Raw genomic sequence first — 15,500 nt, 5'->3', positions numbered from 1 at the left:
TAAAAGTCGACTTTAAAAAATCAGAAGTCATTCAACCCCTAGTTTAGAGTGCGAAATACAAATAACAAAAATAACATCTTTATTCAACGATTTCTTCTATTCTGTGTCAGTCGACGCACATTGACAAGAGAACCAGGATGCATGTGTGTGATGTTGCTGACGCAGGAGCCAGCATTCTGAAGTAGAACACACATGTCCTGCAGCTTGTTTTCAAGCAGACGAATGCACACACGTGTGTTGTGGTATACTCTCGTGAAGACTGAGCAGCGGAGACTGTTACTTGGTCAGTTTGACCCATTGCAATTGTGGGCAATTGCAAAAAGTAGAAAAACGTCCAGCATGAGAATGAGCAAGTAACATCCAGGAGCCAGTTGTTTCTAAGTCAGCTGCTCTTTGCCATGGTAGGAATTTCCAACCACTAATGATTATTCAGTTCAATCCGGTGGTCAGAAACAGACACTTGGAATAATAACAGAATGGAGAGGAGCTGTGGCCATTTTGAGGAGATGCCACTGATAGGATGGTAATAAAGTGATTAAGTATTTAAATGTACTATGGTCTGAAAAAACAATACTAAGTGAAATCCAGACCATCCATATATGGACAAGATACTGCCCAGCAGAAATGACTGTTAACAAATGTTTCTTCAAATTCAAAAGGTTTCGATAAAAAAGTAATCTCAAATACTTATCCAGACATAGTTGAATAAATCACAGTATATAATGTAGCCTGATTGTGTTTTACAAAGGATTCAAATAAAAACTGCCAAATAAATCAATGTCCAAAAATCTATGTAAATACCATGGTACTTTTTTGTTGATATCAGATAACTAGAATGTGGAAAACAAAACATATACCGTAGTTTTGTATAATATATAATTAACTGTAACCTTCTCATAAATGGTGAAATAATGTAAATGGTTTAATATCATATAATATCAGAATTATATAGAAATACAGTCAGACTTAACGGTTTTACCCAGATGGTGTTTAGTTTTTGAGTGTGTGACCCTGTGCACCGTCTATACAAGAGTATTGCCCATGTTTTATGAAAAGATCACTTAAGATGAACTGATTCATCATGTGGCTTTGTATTGTGCTACTTGTATTACTATGGGGGTTACCCAGTTTAATGTAAAAAGCTGATTTTAGTAGATCAAGTACAAACCTGATTCCAAAAAAGTTGGGACACTGTACAAATTGTGAATACAAACAGAATGCAATGATGTGGAAGTTTCAAATTTCAATATTTTACAACATAGATGACATATCAAATGTTTAAACTGAGAAAATTTATAATTTTAAGGGGAAAATAAGTTGATTTTAAATTTCATGGCATCAACACATCTCAAAAAAGTTGGGCCAAGGCCATGTTTACCACATGTGTGGCATCCCCTCTACTTTTTATAACAGTCTGCAAACGTCTGGGGACCGAGGAGACAAGTTGCTCAAGTTTAGGAATAGGAATGTTGTCCCATTCTTGTCTAATACAGGCTTCTAGTTGCTTAACTGCCTTAGGTCTTCTTTGTCGCATCTTCCTCTTTATGATGTGCCAAATGTTTTCTATGGGTGAAAGATCTGGACTACAGGCTGGCCATTTCAGTACCTGGATCCTCCTTCTACGCAGCCATGATGTTGTTGCAGTATGATGCAATTGATGCAGTATGTGGTCTGGCATTGTCATGTTGGAAAATGCAAGGTCTTCCCTGAAAGAGACGACGTCTGAATGGGAGCATATGTTGTTCTAGAACTTGGATATACCTTTCATCAGTGATGGTGCCTTTTCAGATGTGTAAGCTGCCCGTGCCACACACACTCATGCAACCCCATACCATCAGAGATGTAGGCTTTTCAAATGAGCGCTGATAACAAAATGACATGGCATCCCAGTTTTCCAAAAAGAACTTCAAATTTTGATTCGTCTGACCACAGAACAGTTTTCCACTTTGCCACAGTCCATTTTAAATTAGCCTTGGCCCAGAGAAAACGCCTGCGCTTCTGGATCATGTTTAGATATGGCTTCTTTTTTGACGGCAACGGCGAATGGCACGGTGGATTGTGTTCACCAACAATGTTTTCTGGAAGTATTCCTGAGCCCATGTTGTGATTTCCATTACAGTATTATTCCTGTATGTGATGCAGTGCCGTCTAAAAGCCTTAAGATCACGGGCATCCATTATGGTTTTCCGGTCTTGACCCTTACGCACAGAGATTGTTCCAGATTCTCTGAATCTTTGGATGATATCATGCACTGTAGATAGTGATAATTTCAAACTCTTTGCAGTTTTTCTCAGTGAAACTTCTTTCTGATATTGCTCCACTATTTTTCACTACATTATTGGGGGAATGGTGATCCTCTGCCCATCTTGACTTCTGAGAGACACTGCCAGTCTGAGAGGCTCTTTTTATACCCAATCATGTTGTCAATTGACCTAATAAGTTGCAAATTGGTCCTCCAGCTGTTCCCTCTATGTACAGTTTACTTTTCCGGCCTCTTATTGCTACCTGTCCCAACTTTTTTGGAATGTGTAGCTCTCATGAAATCCAAAATGAGCCAATATTTGGTATGACATTTCAAAATGTCTCACTTTCAACATTTGATATGTTATCTATATTCTATTGTGAATAAAATATAAGTTTATGAGATTTGTAAATTATTCCATTCCTTTTTTATTCACAATTTGTACAGTGTCCCAACTTTTTTGGAATCGGGTTTGTAGATTGGTATATTAGCATTATATAATTTATTCAAATATAAAGTATTAGTACTTTAAAAAAGTAAGTACTTTTTTATAATTTCTGGCAACCACAGCTGCTATTTTTGACCTTACATTTAATGTGTTTTTTTTAATATACCATGAAGTACATGAAATGAATAAGAGCAATGTTATAGACAGAAAGATGTGTTTAGCATTCCTTCTCATGAAGGAATAATTGGTACTCTTGTCTCTCTTTAAATAGACCACAGATAACTTTCTCTACTTGCTGTGGCTATTGATCTTCTTAAAATGGCTTCTCTGCCTCCTCTTGAAGCTTTCTGAACCAAGCATCAGCAGAAAGAGAGAAAAATTTTTTTGCGGTGTTTCTGAAAAGCCATAATCATCAGTCATACGATCAAGCTGAAATCACAGCGCAGATATGCACTGCAGTCGGGGGGAAAAGTGTCACAGTGCACATACCGGTAAATTAATTCCACACCAGTGCTTACATAACCAGCATGGCCTCAGACAAACTATACCAGCATGAATATGTAATTCATCTCAAAAGAGCAGATATGGTGAACCACGCAGGAGCCGCAAACCGAAAAAAAGACAACCTTGGAGCTGGTCATAAAAACTTGCAAACACGCCACAGTGGGATCAGCCGCAAGAGGATGTGGACATACAGACACGGTCCCAACAGATTCCAGCCGAGCTCAGACAGAGACGGAGAGGAAAAGAGTGCCATGGAAAGTTTTGATTCAGTGCAGTCAGCTGAGTCTGACTCAACGTTAATGAGATCTCCCTCTGCATATATAACTGCAGGAACAGGCCTGTCTGTCACAATAACAACTTTTTGTTTTGAGATATACTGACCCAGAAATATAATATAATCTGAATATATAACTATAATGTAACAGCATTATAATGCAAGAATGCCAACACACTTTCAAATGAAAACAAACTTTTCATTTTCATTCATTTTCACTTTTCATTCAAGAATATTTAGATCATGGAAATTAAGTATAAAAATATTAGATACTTTAAACTAGTAAATAAAAATGTTCTAACAAAAAGTGCAAAGTGACAAGTACAGCAAAGAAAAAAAGTCTTTATTCACATAATTTTCATTTTTGGGTGAACTATCCCTTTAAAGGATTAGTTCGCCCAATTTGCAAAATTATGTCATTAATAACGTACCCTAATGTTGTTCCAAACCCGTAAGACCTCTGTTTATTTTTGGAACACAGTTTAAAATATTTTAGATGTAGTCCGAAAGCTCTTAGTCCCTCCATTGAAGCTGTGTGTACGGTCTACTGTCCATGTCCAGAAAAGTAAGAAAAACATCTTCAAAGTAGTCCATGTGACATTAGAGGGTCAGTTAGAATTTGTTGAAGCATCGAAAATACATTTTGGTCCAAAAATAGCAAAAACTACGACTTTATTCAGCATTTTCTTCTCTTCCGTGTCTGTTGTAAGAGAGTTCAAAACAAAGCAGTTTTTCATATCTGGTTTCGTGAACGAATCATTTGATTTCACCAGATCTTTTTGAACCAGTTCACCAAATCGAACTGAATCGTTTAAAATGGTTCGCATCTCCAATACGCATTAATCCGCAAATGACTTATGATATTATCTTTTTTTAATGTGGCTGACACTCCCTCTGAGTTCAAACAAACCAATATCCCGGAGTAATTCATTTACTCAAACAGTACACTGACTGAACTGCTGTGAAAAGAGAACTGAAGATGAACACCGAGTTCATCTTCAAAATATTCTAAATGACCCTCTGATGTCACATGGACTACTTTGATGATGTTTTTATTACCTTTCTGGACATGGACAGTAGACGTACACACAGTTTTAATGGAGGGACTGAGAGCTCTCGGACCAAATCTAAAATATCTTAAACTGTGTTCCAAAGATAAATGGAGGTCTTACTGGTTCGGGACGACATGAGGGTGAATTATTAATGACATAATATTCATTTTTGGGTGAACTAACGCTTTAAGTGTGCACACTATTGCTAAAAACACAATCACTACTTAGCAGTCGGATGTCCGTATGCACAAAGGCACAGATCCCTAAACAAGGCCATATCTTCAGATTAAACTTTTTTTGTAGAAGCATTTTTTAAATTTGAACTAGCACCTCATGACTCCACCACGTTATGTATGAGAAGATGCAAAAGACTCAGGCGCAAGTGGAATGTAAATAACACGGTGATATAAATTTTTAAGTAAATATAATGGCCGATATATAGCTTCACCAAAACATATTGCTGTCAAGTACATATATTGCACGATAAGTCATTATTGATTATTGCCTATGCAGGAAGCCTTGCATAAATACTTGGCACATAAAAGCATCTCATAAATAGAAACAGAAAAGTAATGAGAGGAGATGGTACAAGGTGTTTTGGAGAACCTAAACCAGTGAGACACAGCCGGTCAGTCAGGCACATACTGTCCTTACAGAGACAATGAGCTCACCGCATTTTCTAAGGCTGTATTTCAGAGCCTTGTAACATATGAGAGTGATTTAACTCATCTATTATTTTCCGACTCACTGAGGCAAGCACCTTTCCACCCCCCCCCCCACCACCACCTTGGTGATCTCATCTGGAGCTGAGTCTGGATGCTGCTGACACTCAGTAACGGGCCGCTCTATTTCAAAAGTTTACTGTATAAGAATGTGCCATGAGCTGAATCACATCCACTTTAAACACAAATGGGAATCTCAATATATTGGAGGCACTTCACTATGAACTTCATCCCATCCGAGGTGGGGGGGGGGGGTTACAGTGATGTCATAGAAGAACCATTTTTAGTTCCTGAAGAGGCTTTCAGTGAATATTTCCCAAATTAAACCATTTACAAAATATAAAGAACCATTTTCCGTAAAAAACCTTTTGTGGAATGGCAAAGTTCCATGGATCTTTCTGGAACCATAGATGCCAATAAAGAACGTTATTTTTTATTTGAACAAAAACAACAAAAGAGATCACACTTACAGTATGTCCCCTAAACAATAATTACATTAAAAGGAGAGCAAATGAAGACTTTTGTTTAAGACTTGTGGATCTTAGATGTTTTCTCCTGTGGGAAAAGCTCCCAGTAATCTCCCACGTGTCTCTTCCTGAGAGCCAGAAAAGATCTCAAAGTTTCAAACTAAGCTCAGACTTAATAAGACACCAAAGTATGTAATCGTCAGAGATCTCAATATAAACTCAAAACATTCCTCATCAAATTCTTCCCAGATCAAATGAGCTGAGCTTTCACAATCATTTCATAGATCTTCACTCTTACTGTTTAGCAACGGTCATTTCATTGGGTCTATTTTTATTTCCCCAAAGATTAGGAATTTCCGAAGAAACATCTTAGTTAAAGTTTTTGCTTAAATCAAACGTAAATGAGATCTCTGTTATGTCTTTTGTGCTCTGACAGAACAATAAAAATCCTGAGTAGTAGCCAACATTTGTCAAAATAACACACTTTGTGCCCTAAAATCGTTCCCCCACAGATCTCTCCTCAACAGAGAGCACTAACAGTGCTGCTAAACTTCAAGTAGCTCCTTCTCACCCCAGCGCTATCAGCTTTAAGAAAGTTAATCATTCATTTCACATCACTTCAAAGCTCTTGTGACGCTCTGCAGTGGTAATCTGAACTCTTGTGCATTCTCAGGGTGTAATAAATACAGTTGTATTGCTGACATACCCATAGTGCTCTGCATGGCTGCCTCCTCGCGTCTCCCCAGTCTGTCCTGGAGGTACAATCCCAGTCTGCTCACTGTACTCCTCTTTTAGTCTTTCACACTCTCTCTGTAGCTTTCCTTCTCTCACACACTCTTTCTTTCTGCTCCTCTTCCTCATGCCAAAGCTTCCTCTCTTTTCTCTGGCAGAAACCCCCTTCCTCTCAGTCCTGTTCTCTAACTCTCTTTCCCTGCTGTTTGTCGCCACAGCACCGCCCCCTTCTCCTGCTACCCTCCTCCCTCTCTAACTTTGTCTATGGCCCCTTGCTCCTCCACCACCCCCATCCTCACACACATTAATCCCTCATGCTCACTCCTTCTCTTTTCCCTTGTCTTTCTTTTCCCTTTTTCTCCACAATGTGTGTGGAAAATGGAAATACTGCCATCCTGTTTTTAAGCCTGACCCTCAGCAGCTGATTTAATCCTACTCTATAATATTTGATGAGCACATTTCTAAGGCCTCTAAATTATCGACATTATCAAAACTGTCTTCTGTCATCTGACTGAAAGTTTATACTGTTATAGAAAGTAAATTACCTTTTAGTATAAATGTAAAAACATCAGGTAATGGTGCATGTCTTTATGCTGCAGAATCTTTAGTTATTTTATAAAGTAAATATAAGAATAACCTTTATACTGTTAGCAATATTTCAAAATGAACACTTACTGGACAAAATCAACAGAGGTTTATTGGATTATCCACCCATCTTTTTTTAGAAAAAACTGCCCACAAACCTTGTTGATGCTTTAACATATGAAAGAGTGTAGCAAACACACACCGTGGCGTCACCACAAATGCACAAATACAAAGCATAACAAAGGGTTTGTTGTGCTGTATGACATCACACTGAAAGTTTCATGAAAAGCAAACATAGGGATCCAGTCTTCGTGAGGATGACAAGGACAGAACAACAACTTTTTGGTTTTTCTTTCAAATTTGGTCCTGTGGAATTGTCACCGGTTTAATTTGTCTGTTAAGTCCATCAGATGATATACATCCATCACAGGAGAATATTTCTATTCTTTATTAACTTTTTTTATGAATTAACAAATGTGATAGGAATTATGGTAACAACATTTTTCCTGGGCATAAAGACAATCAGTTAATAAAACTTTGACACATTTTCATTTTACAACATTAGGTTTTGAAATAATAAAATTAATATATCTCTGGAGATGTTATTATTTACCATGATTTGTCTTTGTTTTCTTCACACATCACATGCATTTACACTGTTGTCTCCTTAAGAGCAAAGTACATCAACTTTAGACAAAAACATTAAAAAAGCAAAAATTGTTGTGGTAAAAACTGTGGGACAATTGTACACATAATTTGAATACAAAATAATTAAAAAACATTCTGAAAAATTCATGCTAATTCCACGCATATTTTATCCTGTTTTTTATCTTTCTTTTTTTTTTAATAATAATTAATATAATTAAAATAATAATATTTTAATAATGTATTTGAATATTTTATGATGTAAAAATAATATTACAAAGTCTGGATCTGGGACAAGGTTTATAAAATACACAAATATATACAGGGTCAGTTTTTTTTTAAGCAGCACAACTCTTTCCAACATTGATAATAATACTAATATTATTAATAATTAAGCATCTATAATAATTGAACATAGCATTAGAATGATTTCCAAAGGATCTTCTGAAACTCTGAAGACAGGAGGAATGTTGCTGAAAATTCAGCTCTTCGTGACAGGAATTGCTGTATATGAAGAATCAGCCATTTGTCTAAAGGTTTGCCTTTCAACTCGTTCTCCCCTTTCAACCGTTAACCGCTCCACTCCTCATTCACTGGCCTTTCCCAAACAAAAGCACGTAAGCATGATGTGTTATGTTCCTAACATGTGTGTGCGAAAAACAGTACACACAGACAGGGATCCTGACTGGTGTGGAACTCTCAAGTGAAGTGAAAAGGTGAAAAGCTGGAACGAAAAAGATAGAAAAAGACAGAGAAAGTGAGAGACGGAGGAAGGCGAGCTAATGAAGCATTAGGAACAGATGAGCATCCGAGTGATTAATGAACACTTGCCCTCCAGGGAAGTTATCATATGAACATACACTCCACATTTATTCACTCGGGAGACTTAACATGATACTCCCAGCCACAGAGCACACACATATCTCACAGTACATCGGGCCAACTGCATTCTCCTCACCAGAGCCACCGCACATGCACCAATGCCTTCACACACTGCTGGGTAGAACTGATTATATTCCATCTGAATTATGTCATCAGATTACGACGACATAATTAGAACATATTAGAATTTGTAATTAAATTATTTTACATTTAAATATACTCATAATCAGACTTCAGTTACTTTTTATTGATTACACAATTATTGAATATTCACAAAATGGCAGTAAACTTTTCATGAATTCATTATAATTCATTGAATCTCCTTATTTCTAGCTTTTGTGTTAATTCTGTCTTATATGGAGAACTGGGAGGCCACACAGCATAAATCTTCAAATGTTAATATTTTTATTGAACATTTCTTCATTAACTTTTAATCAATATTCAGACGCCCTGCAGTCAGGGCCGTCGCCAGAACAAACCAAATGGGGGGGCATTTAATTTTCATAGGGGGGCACACTTTTTTTTAATGATCTGAGACGGACCATAACATAAACCCATATTAGGCTATAACTAAAATAGACCACAGTCTTGTTTTGTTCAATTATTCAAACAAAATACGTTACCGTTTGATCCCAAGGTCTCTGTTTATTGTCTCTTAACATTTCCAAAACCGCCAAAAATTTATTCTGAGATCGCATGCAACGCGCAGCTCAGCTGCGCAAAGGAATTGCGTATAAACAATACAATACTGTATGCTTAACTAAATGAATTGCATGATTTATATATACATATACATATACTTACACACAAACTGCATATTGTAATTTGAATTAATAAAACTAACATATTAACAAAAATAACATATTGAAAGGTCTGCTGCTGGAGACTTGCCATTGGCCGTTGTTTTTGAATAATTAATGAGGTAGGTCTTTGCAAGGTTTGGGTGCTGTTTTGGGATGTTTTAACAGTCATTTATGAATATAATTATATTTAAAATTATGTTCTGTGTAATAATGCGTTGAATAATGAATCGTCTGAATCATTTCTGAAGGTAATGTGTTACGTTGTAGTGATTACTGTTCATGTGAGCCAAGTTCTGCTGAAACAACGTTATTAGTGCAATGATCTACATCAATAACATTCAATGTCAAGCGTTTAACTTCGCGTTCTCACCGGCGGCGTCGGGAGCGTCAAAAATCGCTCCTGCCGCTCTGCTCACGACGCTGCAGAAAGATTCGAGAGCGCTCAGATGCTCTGACGTAGACCGAATGCTTATTTTGTATTAAAAGTGGCCGCAAAGCAAACAGACTTGTTGAACTTATGCAGACTAACCACAAGGAGGTTAACGTTACAAGTTAATCTCATTTAATGTTGTTGTGGACGAAATATTAAGATCCTTTACTTAAAATTAACGATCTCAGACACCTTGATCCACGTATCACTTTTAATAATTTTTTATGCAAACAGGGACACATCATAGATTATTGCAAACGCGAAACGGCAATAATCAACCTGTCCTATATTTTGCTTGGGAACTAATGTGATCGGAGCTGCGTCCTCTGGAATTCTCTCAAGCGGTTGACTTCTACGTTCCGATTGGTTGCTGCCCAACCGCGTCATAGCTCATTACCATAAAGTTGCCTTGATTTCAACTCTGCTCGACGCTCTCAAAGGCCAAGTCGCGCCGCGCCGCTCCTCGCCGCTGGTTTACATTGAAATGAATGACTTCCGGCCACTTTGACGCTCTCGACGCCGGCGGTGTGAATGCACAGTAATGCAAGTTTGGTTAATTGTTCTGTGTGTTACGTTTAGGGGGGCACAAAAAGTCATTTGGGGGGGCACTGCCCCCCGATGCCCCCCCTTGACGACGGGCCTGCCTGCAGTTCATTCACAATCCCCAGTTTGGGAAACCCTGACATAATGTAATGTTTAATGCACAGTTTATTGTTGATAACAAATAACAGTAAATATTTATTTCTCTTTGTATTTATTTATTTTTTCATCAATATGGTACAAGATTATCCAATTTAAATCAATGTGGCAAACAAGTTCGGTCAAAAGTGGGGCAATGAACAGCCTTGATTAAGTATGAATGGGGGGAAGGGGAATTCTGAACCCCACCCCCCCCCCCCCACCCCAAACTTCCCAGTCCTGCTGTCTCTATTCAAGTGATAGAGGAATAGAGGAAGAAATGGAACAGAATAGAGTTGGTTAGGAAAGGGAGAGAAAATTAATGATAGTGCAGGACAAAAGATTGAACAAGAACCTAATCCCCCTTCCACCCCCACCCCCCCCCCCCCCCACACACACACACATTGATCTGATCAAACATGTACACACACATGCAGACAGACACACACAAAATAAGAGGCCCTCAAAACCTCCAACAAAACACTTGACCCTTCATCTACAGAGAGAGGGAGAGATAGAGAGACAGGGCAAAAAGCAAAACAACTGTTGAGAGGCAGACTGAGGGTTGTGAACTGAGTTTCATTGCTAAAAAAAAAAGCAGAACTCAGCTGATATCTGAAGATTTAGGTGCACATTGCCAGAAAATTTGGCATATTCCACATTGCATGTTCATTTAATTAATGTTTAATTCAGTTTGATTATGTTTTCAGTTGCCAGTAAGTATTTTAAAACTCTTTATAATGTTTAGAGTCAACATGAAACTCTTTACTTTTGGACATGATTCATCAGTGCATTTTATTTCTAAAAGAATTCAGTTTTTGTAATCTTTGATAAGAATGTACATGCTTGGTCTCAAACCATATTGGTTGTCACTTTTTCAACCAATCCCTTCCACCCACTAGTCACATTTAAACCAAATTTCACAGGCCAGTTAAATTTTAAAGTATAAAAACCTTCCCAACATTTCTGTCTTCTTGTATAATCTGTTTCATTAATCTAAAATATGTGAAATTAGGAAGTAAAATGGGTTGCAATGACATTTAATGTCGACTTTCCCCATTAGTCAGTGGATTCCTTCTAAAAAAATCAGCACAGAAAATGTGGGTGGAAAAAAAAAGCAGATTCTTTCCAGTCCTCTTAAGAAAATTATATTTTAAAACATATTACAACAGAAAACTGTTATTTTAAATGGTAAGAATAATTCACAATGTTACTGTTTTTACTTCATTTTAGATCAAATTAATGCAGCCTGTTGAGCATTAGAGACTTCTTTCTAAAATATTACGTTCATGTTCACTTTCTACAAACAGTTGCCCTTAAAAATCAGCATAAAAATGTTGAAAAATCTGCATTGAATATAGGGCCTCCTAATGAGGTCAAATCACAAAATGTATGTTGGATGAGTGCATGATGTCCATGAATCCTTGCTCTTTATTCCTGAGGGACATGAGAGAAGCATGCCGAGAAAATCAACTCCTAACAGAAGGAAAACATGTTTTACCATCTAAATGATCAAAGACTGCAGTGTGGAATGCATTCTAATCTTTGATTAACTTTCTACTGGAAGCAGATTACTTAACAAAATCATGGGTTCAGAGAAGGACATCAAATCTGGGATTGAGTATATACACCTCTAGCCCTGAGCTCAGACCCCCCAGAATCACAGACCTCCATCAACAAAGCACTGAGCTTATGCCAAACACATCTGCTGTCATAACACATCCCATACACTCTCCACATACGCACACCATCAGCGACAGAAACACACATACATGCAGTACTTCGACACAGACACACAAGCAGACTTCTTACACATATACAGAGCCCTTGGTCTGAGCTGCTGTAATGAATGGCGTGTAATGAAACTATATGTGTGAAGCTGCCAGCAGGTCTGAGCATTGCAAACCAATCTACTTTTATGGCTCTGCTCCTTGCCATGGAAAAGCAATAAGACCACTGAGGTGATGTCGAGAGGGGAGAAGGATGAGTAGGACCTCTGTGTCCTTTTTGTGCTCTGTTGAAAGTGCAGACAGCTTGATGTAAAAAAAAAAAAGCTCATATCGGCATGATGCTCTGCCAAGCTTTTTAATGGAAGTGAATGGGAGTCAAGATTTTGAAGCCCAAAAAGTGGGGCCATTCATCATAAAAAAGTGCTCCACATGGTTTCAGGGGGTGTATAAAGGCATTACAAAGTGAAGCGATGCATTTTTTTAAGAAAAATATCCATATTTAAAACGTAACTTCCACTAACTGTTGTACTCGCATTCACAAGAAAGTGGTGTTCCTTGAATGATGGATGTTGACATAGTGTAAGCTCCTGCGACAAGTGACAAATGTGGAAGGGCAGAAAAAAAACACTGGTCGCATATTAGAAGAACAAAGCAAGGATTTCAGAAAAATTGAAAATTAGAGAGAAAAGAGATTGCGAAACAAGCCAAGAGGAGACTGGTTTTCCTTTGCTGTAAACAAAACTAGGTTTAGGTTTATAACTCGGGTTTCACCGGAGCCTATGCTACACCTACATCCTACATTCAGATTTTCCAAGATTTCTAAGACAAAATTCAAAGGCTTTAATATGAACTCAAAATGTAAAATATTATTATTAAAGAATAACCTTTGAGCAATATAGTTTTAAATCGGGCACTGCTATTATAGAAAATATATTTAGGTGATAAATATGATGAAAGATATCAGAAACACACCTGTCCCTGACACTGGCTGTGGAATCCAAGAGCTGCTAGTGCTGTTTTACGGGCGTAAAGGGTCAAGTGAGGTCAAAGGTTGAAAGACCAGGGTTTTAAAATAGTTCAAGAGTTTGTGGTCTCAGTCACGAAGAGACCTCAGGTGGAAAAACCAAAAATAGCATCATAATCAGCAAAGGTCACACTGAAAAATAAGATCATCAGACTTTCATCTTCAGATCAGTTTGGGGCGGTGAGTCATAGGGTTGACATGCCTTGGCACACTTTAACAGTGGATGGAAAGAATAATAGATTTCTTCGAAAAATAAATACCCGCTACAGAGCATCTGTTGAAGAGTTAGTCATCTTTGCTATGGGAGAGCTGCTAACATAAGCATTGAAAGATGTTTTGCACAGACAGTTATTTCCCATAACTAAAAAAAAATCAGTCCATGGAAAGAGAGAGAGATATAGAGAATCGGGAGAAGGCAGAGCGTAGTGAGACATCTGAAGCTCCTCAAGCCATTCAGACAACAAAAAGGTTACACATAACCATAACTCACAAACTCTTGAACTTGATGAGACTGATGAGCACACATAACTGACCGTATTTTAATAATCTAGCGTATGTCCATGTAACATTTTACAAAAAATAAATACATAAAGTATTTTACAAATATGAACCATTGTTTGAAAGACATTGCTACTACTTTTACTAATCAAAGATGCATTAAATTGATCAAAAGTGACTTTTAATGTTACAAAAGAATAAATGCAGTTGTTCTTTATTTCTTTTCTTTTTTTTACTTTCTATTCATCAAAGAATCTTGAAAACGGTATAATGGTTTTGACACAAAAAATAATTCACAGAAAAAAAAAATCCACATTGATATTAATAATAAATATTTCTTGAGCAGCCAATCAGAATATTAGAATGATTTCTGAAGGATCATGTGACACTGAAGAATATTTTCAAACAATTTCTTTTACCTTTTAATAATGTTTCACAATATCATAGTTTTTACTGTATTATAGAATAAATTGTTATTTTATTAAAAAAATTGGTTTGATTCTTTTAAAAAACACAGACAATGTTTAGTAGTGTCACAATAATCATATCATCATACAAAACCTCTTATTGGCTCTAAAATCAAGAGATTTCTAAATATCTATAAATAAATATAGATAGATAAATAAATATATATATATATATATATATATATACTATTATTATTATTGTTTTTATTATTATTATTTATAGGATATTTCCTCCCTCTGTGCCAATAAGAAACCATTCTTCTATCTCTGGAAATATTCTTTTAAATATAAAACATTAAAAACACAAAGTCTCTGATGTCATTTCCACCATGAACAGGAAGAGACAGAGCAGGGATCATTCTCCGGAAGGAAACAGACAGCTGCTAAAACGAGTGTGAGCATAGATTGAGAGCTGCAGGGGCAGAGCAGCTGCATAGACGACACACACACACACACACACGCGAAACACAAAGTCCTGAAGAACTGCCAGTCATGTGCTCAAACTGCATACTAACCAGAGTTGAGCCAAAGGGGCCAAATCTGTAATCTGAAGAAGTGCACCCTCCTGGAAAATACTGGCAAAAAAAACCTTTGTCTCTTGTCTAGTACGTGAAGGGTAATCAGATTTCACCACAACCGTGGTAGTGCATCAAAAACATGGTATTACTACAGTGCCATTTTCATAAAGATTTTGTAAATAATAATTCCCATCCACCAAACACTGCCCTTTGACCCTTACAGCCCCTGAGGTCGGCCAGTATCCAAGCCACTGTCACACTCTGCACTCGTCATCCATCATAAGCCCGACCCGTACAAAAAAAAAAAAACACTTCAAAGTGCTGGATGGGACCTTTATTGAAATGTCCCTGTGGGGTAAAACTCAGCCAGACACATATTCACACCATTAATCAACATCCAGACTCCCGCAGAAGCGATAATCAGCTGTGGCACTGAGGAAATGCTTTTTTCCCACTGAGCACAACTCTGCTAATGCCTGTAAAACTGACATCAACACAGTTTTTGCAGATTGTGTTTATCTCAGTCCGTTGAGTTTCACCTGATTTAAAGCAGTCCCTCAACTTTTCCTACAGTGGTTTTGCTGTTTCTTAACCAGGCGTCACCTGACAAGATTTGAACATGCAGTTCACCTGTACACACTGAAAAGATGTGTGACAAAAACCATTAGTCCCAATACACTAGTGACAGCCACGTTTTATGAATTACCTGTTTCTAATGAGTGATTCGGAGTGCATAGCCTATGTTTTTCCATAATTTCAGTAAACAATTCTTCTTTACATACAATTATAAAACAGCTTA

At 37.3% G+C, this 15,500-nt stretch overlaps 1 protein-coding gene across 3 annotated transcripts in view; it reads right to left on the bottom strand.

Moving 5' to 3' along the window:
* The window catches only part of LOC128026392 (leucine zipper putative tumor suppressor 2 homolog), a 61,173-nt gene that overhangs the window by 15,298 nt on the left and 30,375 nt on the right, over window positions 1-15,500 (bottom strand). The window contains exon 1 of one of the 3 annotated variants that reach the window (XM_052613479.1): window positions 6,416-6,643. The exons of the other annotated variants lie outside the window; for them this stretch is intronic. The gene's annotated coding sequence lies outside the window, so the exon portion shown is untranslated. Of the gene's footprint in view, window positions 1-6,415; window positions 6,644-15,500 lie in introns of those variants that run through there. 3 annotated transcript variants of the gene reach the window in all.

Source organism: Carassius gibelio, chromosome A13 (genome assembly GCF_023724105.1).
Source record: "Carassius gibelio isolate Cgi1373 ecotype wild population from Czech Republic chromosome A13, carGib1.2-hapl.c, whole genome shotgun sequence".
In the NCBI taxonomy this organism is placed as follows: Eukaryota; Metazoa; Chordata; class Actinopteri; order Cypriniformes; family Cyprinidae; genus Carassius; species Carassius gibelio.
Note: the sequence above shows the minus strand (reverse complement) of the source record. Positions and strands in the feature narration are given on the sequence as shown.